The sequence below is a fragment of the Rutidosis leptorrhynchoides genome, chromosome 7 (assembly GCF_046630445.1).
Source record: "Rutidosis leptorrhynchoides isolate AG116_Rl617_1_P2 chromosome 7, CSIRO_AGI_Rlap_v1, whole genome shotgun sequence".
NCBI classification, from domain to species: Eukaryota; Viridiplantae; Streptophyta; class Magnoliopsida; order Asterales; family Asteraceae; genus Rutidosis; species Rutidosis leptorrhynchoides.
In genome coordinates this window covers 325,980,634-325,992,465 of record NC_092339.1, presented here as the reverse complement: position 1 = coordinate 325,992,465, position 11,832 = coordinate 325,980,634, and positions in this window count along the sequence as shown.

Here is an 11,832-nt window from a genome sequence, read left to right as displayed (position 1 = left end):
GTTGTTGAGGTAACTCAAGTCGGTAAGCTACTGGTCCGACACGATCAATAATCTTGAATGGTCCAATATACCTTGGATTTAATTTCCCTCGTTTACCAAATCGAACAACGCCTTTCCAAGGTGCAACTTTAAGCATGACCATCTCTCCAATTTCAAATTCTATATCTTTTCTTTTAATGTCAGCGTAGCTCTTTTGTCGACTTTGGGCGGTTTTCAACCGTTGTTGAATTTGGATGATCTTCTCGGTAGTTTCTTGTATAATCTCCGGACCCGTAATCTGTCTATCCCCCACCTCACTCCAACAAATCGGAGACCTGCACTTTCTACCATAAAGTGCTTCAAACGGCGCCATCTCAATGCTTGAATGGTAGCTGTTGTTGTAGGAAAATTCTGCTAACGGTAGATGTCGATCCCAACTGTTTCCGAAATCAATAACACATGCTCGTAGCATGTCTTCAAGCGTTTGTATCGTCCTTTCGCTCTGCCCATCAGTTTGTGGATGATAGGCAGTACTCATGTCTAGACGAGTTCCTAATGCTTGCTGTAATGTCTGCCAGAATCTTGAAATAAATCTGCCATCCCTATCAGAGATAATAGAGATTGGTATTCCATGTCTGGAGATGACTTCCTTCAAATACAGTCGTGCTAACTTCTCCATCTTGTCATCTTCTCTTATTGGCAAGAAGTGTGCTGATTTGGTGAGACGATCAACTATTACCCAAATAGTATCAAAACCACTTGCAGTCCTTGGCAATTTAGTGATGAAATCCATGGTAATGTTTTCCCATTTCCATTCCAGGATTTCGGGTTGTTGAAGTAGACCTGATGGTTTCTGATGCTCAGCTTTGACCTTAGAACACGTCAAACATTCTCCTACATATTTAGCAACATCGGCTTTCATACCCGGCCACCAAAAATGTTTCTTGAGATCCTTGTACATCTTCCCTGTTCCAGGATGTATTGAGTATCTGGTTTTATGAGCTTCTCTAAGTACCATTTCTCTCATATCTCCAAATTTTGGTACCCAAATCCTTTCAGCCCTATACCGGGTTCCGTCTTCCCGAATATTAAGATGCTTCTCCGATCCTTTGGGTATTTCATCCTTTAAATTTCCCTCTTTTAAAACTCCTTGTTGCGCCTCCTTTATTTGAGTAGTAATGTTATTATGAATCATTATATTCATAGATTTTACTCGAATGGGTTCTCTGTCCTTCCTGCTCAAGGCATCGGCTACCACATTTGCCTTCCCCGGGTGGTAACGAATCTCAAAGTCGTAATCATTCAATAATTCAATCCACCTACGCTGCCTCATATTCAGTTGTTTCTGATTAAATATGTGTTGAAGACTTTTGTGGTCGGTATATATAATACTTTTGACCCCATATAAGTAGTGCCTCCAAGTCTTTAATGCAAAAACAACCGCGCCTAATTCCAAATCATGCGTCGTATAATTTTGTTCGTGAATCTTCAATTGTCTAGACGCATAAGCAATCACCTTCGTTCGTTGCATTAATACACAACCGAGACCTTGCTTTGATGCATCACAATAAATCACAAAATCATCATTCCCTTCAGGCAATGACAATATAGGTGCCGTAGTTAGCTTTTTCTTCAATAACTGAAACGCTTTCTCTTGTTCATCATTCCATTCAAATTTCTTCCCTTTATGCGTTAATGCAGTCAAGGGTTTTGCTATTCTGGAAAAGTCTTGGATGAACCTTCTGTAGTAACCAGCTAGTCCTAAAAACTGGCGTATGTGTTTCGGAGTTTTCGGGGTTTCCCACTTTTCAACAGTTTCTATCTTTGTCGGATCCACCTTAATACCTTCTTTGTTCACTATGTGACCGAGGAATTGAACTTCTTCCAACCAAAATGCACACTTTGAAAACTTAGCGTACAATTCTTCCTTCCTCAATACTTCTAACACCTTTCTCAAATGTTCACCGTGTTCTTGGTCATTCTTTGAGTAAATAAGTATGTCATCAATGAAAACAATGACAAACTTGTCAAGGTATGGTCCACACACTCGGTTCATAAGGTCCATGAACACAGCTGGTGCATTAGTTAAACCAAACGGCATGACCATAAACTCGTAATGACCGTAACGTGTTCTGAAAGCAGTCTTTGGAATATCATCTTCTTTCACCCGCATTTGATGATACCCGGAACGTAAGTCAATCTTTGAATAAACAGACGAGCCTTGTAGTTGATCAAATAAGTCGTCGATTCTCGGTAGTGGGTAGCGGTTCTTGATGGTAAGTTTGTTCAACTCTCGGTAGTCGATACACAACCTGAATGTACCATCTTTCTTCTTGACAAACAAAACAGGAGCTCCCCACGGTGATGTGCTTGGTCGAATGAAACCACGCTCTAAAAGTTCTTGTAATTGGCTTTGCAGTTCTTTCATCTCGCTGGGTGCGAGTCTGTAAGGAGCACGAGCTATTGGTGCAGCTCCTGGTACAAGATCTATTTGAAATTCAACGGATCGATGTGGGGGTAATCCCGGTAATTCTTTCGGAAATACATCGGGAAATTCTTTTGCAATGGGAACATCATTGATGCTCTTTTCTTCAGTTTGTACTTTCTCGACGTGTGCTAGAACAGCATAGCAACCTTTTCTTATTAGTTTTTGTGCCTTCAAATTACTAATAAGATGTAGCTTCGTGTTGCCCTTTTCTCCGTACACCATTAAGGGTTTTCCTTTTTCTCGTATAATGCGAATTGCATTTTTGTAACAAACGATCTCTGCTTTCACTTCTTTCAACCAGTCCATACCGATTATCACATCAAAACTCCCTAACTCTACTGGTATTAAATCAATCTTAAATGTTTCGCTAACCAGTTTAATTTCTCGATTCCGACATATATTATCTGCTGAAATTAATTTACCATTTGCTAATTCGAGTAAAAATTTACTATCCAAAGGCGTCAATGGGCAACTTAATTTAGCACAAAAATCTCTACTCATATAGCTTCTATCCGCACCCGAATCAAATAAAACGTAAGCAGATTTATTGTCAATAAGAAACGTACCCGTAACAAGCTCCGGGTCTTCCTGTGCCTCTACCGCATTAATATTGAAAACTCTTCCACGGCCTTGTCCATTCGTGTTCTCCTGGTTCGGGCAATTTCTAATAATGTGGCCTGGTTTTCCACATTTATAACAAACTACATTGGCATAACTTGCTCCGACACTACTTGCTCCGCCATTACTCGTTCCGACACCATTTGTTCCTTTTGTTCTATTAACCCCTGGTCCGTAGACCTCACACTTCGCCGCGCTATGACCATTTCTTTTACACTTGTTGCAAAATTTGGTGCAGAACCCCGAGTGATTCTTTTCACACCTTTGGCATAGTTGCTTCTGATTGTTGTTGTTGTTGCGGTTATTATTGTTGTTGGGATGATTATTGTAGTTGCTGTTGTTGTTGTTGTTGTTGGGCCGTTTGTTGTAGTTGCGATTGATGTTGCGATTGTTGGGATAATTGTTGCGATTATTGTTGTAATTGCTGTTGTTGTTGTATTGGTGATTCTTATCACCGTTTTCCTCCCACTTTCTTTTGACTTGCTTCACATTGGCCTCTTCAGCAGTCTGTTCTTTAATTCTTTCTTCAATCTGGTTCACTAGTTTGTGAGCCATTCTACATGCCTGTTGTATGGAGGCGGGCTCGTGTGAACTTATATCTTCTTGGATTCTTTCCGGTAATCCTTTCACAAACGCGTCGATCTTCTCTTCCTCATCTTCGAATGCTCCCGGACACAATAGGCACAATTCTGTGAATCGTCTTTCGTACGTGGTAATATCAAATCCTTGGGTTCGTAACCCTCTAAGTTCTGTCTTGAGCTTATTGACCTCGGTTCTGGGACGGTACTTCTCGTTCATCAAGTGCTTGAATGCTGACCACGGTAATGCGTACGCATCATCTTGTCCCACTTGCTCTAGATAGGTATTCCACCATGTTAACGCAGAACCTGTGAAGGTATGCGTAGCGTACTTCACTTTGTCCTCTTCAGTACACTTACTTATGGCAAACACCGATTCAACCTTCTCGGTCCACCGTTTCAATCCGATCGGTCCTTCGGTTCCATCAAATTCTAAAGGTTTGCAGGCAGTGAATTCTTTGTAGGTGCATCCTACACGATTTCCTGTACTGCTAGATCCAAGGTTATTGTTGGTATGTAGCGCAGCCTGTACTGCGGCTATGTTTGAAGCTAGAAAAGTACGGAATTCCTCTTCATTCATATTCACGGTGTGTCGAGTAGTCGGTGCCATTTCCTTCAAAATAGTTAAATGGAACAAGTTAATCATACAGAATATTAAGAGTAGTTAATAGTATTTCGTAGCATAATATGAACTCATTTATAAAAGCTTTTTCTTCATATTAGCGTTTTATAAGTTTAAATTCGGGTAGTACCTACCCGTTAAGTTCATACTTAGTAGCTAATATACAATTCAACTACTACAATTCTATATGAAAAACTGATTATAATAATATTTCGCGTTCAAACTTTTATACAATATTTTACAAACTTACAATACCGCTTATTTTACATAAAGCATGAAATATAGCACACAATAACTTTGATACAAGATAGTTGTGAAGACAATTCTAGCTAGTACACAAGTCGTTCAGCAAAGGCAATAAAGACACGTAATTCATACGTCCAGAAACAAGTCATGCATTCTGGTTTTACTAGGACTACTTCCCATCCTTGGTCTTGTGCAACATAACCGTTATGGCCGTTGATAAGACAGCGTGTTGTAACGTCATCAAAGGGACGAGGGTTACGTAATGTCCAACAGTCCCGTAATAATCTAAAAACCTCATTTCTTACCCCAATTACCGACTCCGTCACTTGTGGAAACGTTTTGTTTAATAGTTGTAGCCCGATGTTCTTGTTCTCACTTTGGTGAGAAGCGAACATTACTAATCCGTAAGCATAACATGCTTCTTTATGTTGCATGTTAGCCGCTTTTTCTAAATCACGAAGTCCAATATTCGGATATATTGAGTCAAAATAATTTCTTAACCCGTTGCGTAAAATAGCATTTGGGTTCCCCGCAATATATGCGTCAAAGTAAACACATCGTAACTTATGGGTTTCCCAATGTGATATCCCCCATCTTTCAAACGAAAGTCTCTTATAAACCAAGACATTCTTGGAACGTTCTTCGAATGTCTTACAAACTGATCTCGCCTTAAATAGTTGTGCCGAAGAATTCTGGCCGACTCTAGACAAGATTTCATCAACCATGTCTCCGGGTAGGTCTCTTAAAATATTGGGTTGTCTATCCATTTTGTGTTTTTAAACTGTAAAATAGACAAGAGTTAGATTCATAAAAAAATACTTATTAATACAAGCAATTTTTACATATATCATAAAGCATAAGAACACTATATTCCATATATTACACCACACGAATACAACTATCTTATTCCGACTCGCTCGTTTCTTCTTCTTCGGTTTTGGTTCGTTTTGCCAAGTTTCTAGGGATATATGATGTTCTCCTAATACGAGCCGTCGTTGTCCACATTGGTTTAGAAAAACTTGGTGGTTTAGAGGTTCCCGGGTCATTGTTACAACTTAAGGACTTCGGGGGTTGACGATACATATAAAGTTCATCGGGGTTGGAATTAGATTTCTCTATTTTTATGCCCTTTCCCTTATTATTTTCTTTTGCCTTTTTAAATTCAGTTGGGGTAATTTCTATAACATCATCGGAATTCTCGTCGAAATCCGATTCATCGGAGAATTGGTAATCCTCCCAATATTTTGCTTCCTTGGCGGAAACACCATTGACCATAATTAACTTTGGTCGGTTGGTTGAGGATTTTCTTTTACTTAACCGTTTTATTATTTCCCCCACCGGTTCTATTTCTTCATCCGGTTCCGATTCTTCTTCCGGTTCCGATTCTTCTTCCGGTTCCGACTCTTCTTCCGGTTCCTCTTCGGGAACTTGTGAATCAGTCCACGAATCATTCCAATTTACATTTGACTCTTCATTATTATTAGGTGAGTCAATGGGACTTGTTCTAGAGGTAGACATCTATCACATAATATCAAACGCGTTAAGAGATTAATATATCACATAATATTCATATGTTAAAAATATATAGTTTCCAACAAAAATGTTAAGCAATCATTTTTAAAGAAAACACGGTCGAAGTCCAGACTCACTAATGCATCCTAACAAACTCGATAAGACACACTAATGCAAATTTTCTGGTTCTCTAAGACCAACGCTCGGATACCAACTGAAATGTCCCGTTCTTATTGATTAAAAACGTTCCATATTAATTGATTTCGTTGCGAGGTTTTGACCTCTATATGAGACGTTTTTCAAAGACTGCATTCATTTTTAAACAAACCATAACCTTTATTTCATCAATAAAGGTTTAAAAAGCTTTACGTAGATTATCAAATAATGATAATCTAAAATATCCTGTTTACACACGACCATTACATAATGGTTTACAATACAAATATGTTACAACAAAATAAGTTTCTTGAATGCAGTTTTTACACAATATCATACAAGCATGGACTCCAAATCTTGTCCTTATTTAAGTATGCGACAGCGGAAGCTCTTAATAATCACCTGAGAATAAACATGCTTAAAACGTCAACAAAAATGTTGGTGAGTTATAGGTTTAACCTATATATATCAAATCGTAACAATAGATCACAAGATTTCATATTTCAATACACATCCCATACATAGAGATAAAAATCATTCATATGGTGAACACCTGGTAACCGACAATAACAAGATGCATATATAAGAATATCCCCATCATTCCGGGACACCCTTCGGATATGATATAAATTTCGAAGTACTAAAGCATCCGGTACTTTGGATGGGGTTTGTTAGGCCCAATAGATCTATCTTTAGGATTCGCGTCAATTAGGGTGTCTGTTCCCTAATTCTTAGATTACCAGACTTAATAAAAAGGGGCATATTCGATTTCGATAATTCAACCATAGAATGTAGTTTCACGTACTTGTGTCTATTTTGTAAATCATTTATAAAACCTGCATGTATTCTCATCCCAAAAATATTAGATTTTAAAAGTGGGACTATAACTCACTTTCACAGATTTTTACTTCGTCGGGAAGTAAGACTTGGCCACTGGTTGATTCACGAACCTATAACAATATATACATATATATCAAAGTATGTTCAAAATATATTTACAACACTTTTAATATATTTTGATGTTTTAAGTTTATTAAGTCAGCTGTCCTCGTTAGTAACCTACAACTAGTTGTCCACAGTTAGATGTACAGAAATAAATCGATAAATATTATCTTGAATCAATCCACGACCCAGTGTATACGTATCTCAGTATTGATCACAACTCAAACTATATATATTTTGGAATCAACCTCAACCCTGTATAGCTAACTCCAACATTCACATATAGAGTGTCTATGGTTGTTCCGAAATATATATAGATGTGTCGACATGATAGGTCGAAACATTGTATACGTGTCTATGGTATCTCAAGATTACATAATATATAATACAAGTTGATTAAGTTATGGTTGGAATAGATTTGTTACCAATTTTCACGTAGCTAAAATGAGAAAAATTATCCAATCTTGTTTTACCCATAACTTCTTCATTTTAAATCCGTTTTGAGTGAATCAAATTGCTATGGTTTCATATTGAACTCTATTTTATGAATCTAAACAAAAAAAGTATAGGTTTCTAGTCGGAAAAATAAGTTACAAGTCGTTTTTGTAAAGGTAGTCATTTCAGTCGAAAGAACGACGTCTAGATGACCATTTTAGAAAACATACTTCCACTTTGAGTTTAACCATAATTTTTGGATATAGTTTCATGTTCATAATAAAAATCATTTTCTCAGAATAACAACTTTTAAATCAAAGTTTATCATAGTTTTTAATTAGCTAACCCAAAACAGCCCGCGGTGTTACTACGACGGCGTAAATCCGGTTTTACGGTGTTTTTCGTGTTTCCAGGTTTTAAATCATTAAGTTAGCATATCATATAGATATAGAACATGTGTTTAGTTGATTTTAAAAGTCAAGTTAGAAGGATTAACTTTTGTTTGCGAACAAGTTTAGAATTAACTAAACTATGTTCTAGTGATTACAAGTTTAAACCTTCGAATAAGATAGCTTTATATGTATGAATCGAATGATGTTATGAACATCATTACTACCTTAAGTTCCTTGGATGAACCTACTGGAAAAGAGAAAAATGGATCTAGCTTCAATGGATCCTTGGATGGCTCAAAGTTCTTGAAGCAAAATCATGACACGAAAACAAGTTCAAGTAAGATCATCACTTGAAATAAGATTGTTATAGTTATAGAAATTGAACCAAAGTTTGAATATGATTATTACCTTGTATTAGAATGATAACCTACTGTAAGAAACAAAGATTTCTTGAGGTTGGATGATCACCTTACAAGATTGGAAGTGAGCTAGCAAACTTGAAAGTATTCTTGATTTTATGAAACTAGAACTTTTGGAATTTATGAAGAACACTTAGAACTTGAAGATAGAACTTGAGAGAGATCAATTAGATGAAGAAAATTGAAGAATGAAAGTGTTTGTAGGTGTTTTTGGTCGTTGGTGTATGGATTAGATATAAAGGATATGTAATTTTGTTTTCATGTAAATAAGTCATGAATGATTACTCATATTTTTGTAATTTTATGAGATATTTCATGCTAGTTGCCAAATGATGGTTCCCACATGTGTTAGGTGACTCACATGGGCTGCTAAGAGCTGATCATTGGAGTGTATATACCAATAGTACATACATCTAAAAGCTGTGTATTGTACGAGTACGAATACGGGTGCATACGAGTAGAATTGTTGATGAAACTGAACGAGGATGTAATTGTAAGCATTTTTGTTAAGTAGAAGTATTTTGATAAGTGTATTGAAGTCTTTCAAAAGTGTATAAATACATATTAAAACACTACATGTATATACATTTTAACTGAGTCGTTAAGTCATCGTTAGTCGTTACATGTAAGTGTTGTTTTGAAACCTTTAGGTTAACGATCTTGTTAAATGTTGTTAACCCAATGTTTATAATATCAAATGAGATTTTAAATTATTATATTATCATGATATTATCATGTATGAATATCTCTTAATATGATATATATACATTAAATGTCTTTACAACGATAATCGTTACATATATGTCTCGTTTAAAAATCATTAAGTTAGTAGTCTTGTTTTTACATATGTAGTTCATTGTTAATATACTTTATGATATGTTTTCTTATCATAGTATCATGTTAACTATATATATATATATATATCCATATATACGTCATCATATAGTTTTTACAAGTTTTAACGTTCGTGAATCACCGATCAACTTGGGTGGTCAATTGTCTATATGAAACATATTTCAATTAATCAAGTCTTAACAAGTTTGATTGCTTAACATGTTGGAAACATTTAATCATGTAAATATCAATCTCAATTAATATATATAAACATGGAAAAGTTCGGGTCACTACATTATTCAAACGGGTATTACGGATTTTCGGATCGGATTTTACCCGCAACGGATCTATTACATCCATCACCCACCCGCGACCCGTCTGCGGGTACAAAATTACATCCATCGCCCACCCGCGGGTAAAGATTTTGGATTTTATCCACCCATCACAGACGTGGGTATCCACGGATCTCGAATTTTTTTAGATCCATTGTCATCCCTAGATTCAAGTATTTCACAACCTTTTCTTGAATAAAATTGTGACTACTACCACTATCAATCATCAACTGTATTTTCTTATTAGATATAGCACCTTCCATTCTAAGAGCTCTAGGGTTTGCTTGTCCTAATTAGGGGTGGTCAGTATTTGGTTTGAAACCATGGAACCCAAAAACCAAACCGAAACCAAACCGGAAAAAAACCAAACCGAATTTGAAAAATGTTTTTTGGATCGAGTCAACCCGAAACCGAATTTGAATTTGGTTTTCGGTTCGGTTTTCGATTTTGAATATTCTGAATTTGGTTTAACCGAAAACCGAATTCAAAACCTAATTCAAAATTTTTATATAATTAATTCGTATATTTATGTTTTAATGTCATTATAATTTAGGATCCAGTCAATGTAATATGTTCTCACCCATATGACGATTTGGTAACTCACATTATAATTATGTTATTCAAATTATTATGTTCTTTTTTCTTAATAACATAAGTAGTAAACGTCGTAATTAAACTGTAAATATTAATAAATCATCAAATTCTTGATAATTTAATAGTGCGTCATTGTTTTAGGATATAAATAACTAAGACATCAGTAACGCCACAATTAAACTACCATCGTTCTCAATTTTACATAATATTAGGTTTTAACCGAAAACCTAACCGAATCCGAATTCGAATTCGGTTTTCGGTTCGGTTTTCGGTTTTGCCCAAAAAAAATTCAAAACCGAAAACACCGAACCGAATAAACCGAACAAAATGAAAACTGAACCGATGAACACCCCTAGTCCTAATAAAGCATGTAAGCTAATAGCAGGTGAATCTGTAAAAACTGGTACATTTTCATTATCCTCCACCTCTATTATCTGATGGTCATCTTGATCCATCTCACTACCATACTCATCATCTCCCATCTCTATCATATGTAAAGTTGACTTGTTTGGACACTTATGAGTTCTACTCCACTTTTCATTACAATTATAACATTCACCCTTAGCATCTTTTTGAGCCCTTTCACTATCAGTTAAACGCTTAACTAGTCTAGTGTTTGTACTCTTTAAACCAATTGGATCTGCAGACCTAAGTGTTGTGTTGTTACTGAAATTCGATTGCCTAAAGGTACTAAACCCCTTATCTTACAATCTTGCCTCATAAAGTTTGGGTAAACCAATAGATTGACTTATAGAAAATGGAGTTTTAGATTTAACCTCTCTTCTGATCTCTGATTTAAGGCTTGCAATGAAACAACTTTTGAGCACCTTATCAGATAATTCCCTTGTTTTGCAACATAAAGCTTGAAATTCCAATTGATACTCAGTCACAATCCCCTTCTGCATCAACCTTGTAAGCAATTCAATTGGATCTTCATATGCAGATGGACTAAATTGAACCTTTAATGTAATCACAAAATCTGCCCAAGAGTGTATTTGGTTAGACATTTCCATCCATTGAAACCAATTACTAGCTAAACCATCCATATCTAATGACACATAAGTCAATCTTTGACCTTCAAAAATGTTATGAAACAAGAAGAATTTTTCAGCTTTATAAAGACATTCAAATGGATCACCTCCCCTAAAATGAGGAAATTCCATTGAAACCTTTTTAGCTTGATACATTCGATTGAACGGATCATGATGATCAACATGTGGATTAGTGTAAGTTTCTGGATTTGTTGTATGTTATGGATTTGGGGTAAATTGTGTTTGTCATTGATTTGCAATTGCTAATAAAGCATCTTGCATTGGCAGTAATGCTTGAATGAATCGATCGGTGAGCCGTTCGATTGCATCATTCTGTAAAGACGATGATTCCGCCATTGTTGCCGGCGATTGTGGCCGGAGCAAGAACAATGAAAGCACCAAATGATATGAGCTAATTCGAGACGGTCAAAGATCTCCTTGAAATTGAACAATTTTATTGATTATGAATGAATATTACAATGACTCAATTGAACTTATACTACAGTGTACACATATCTGAACCGTTAACGAATAACGAACTAAACTAATCAATACATCTACAATTGACACGTGTCCTAGCTGGTAACAACCACTAACCAACTCTAAACAACTCGTCTCACTTCCTGGACACTTGATAACCTTTCAATCAACTCG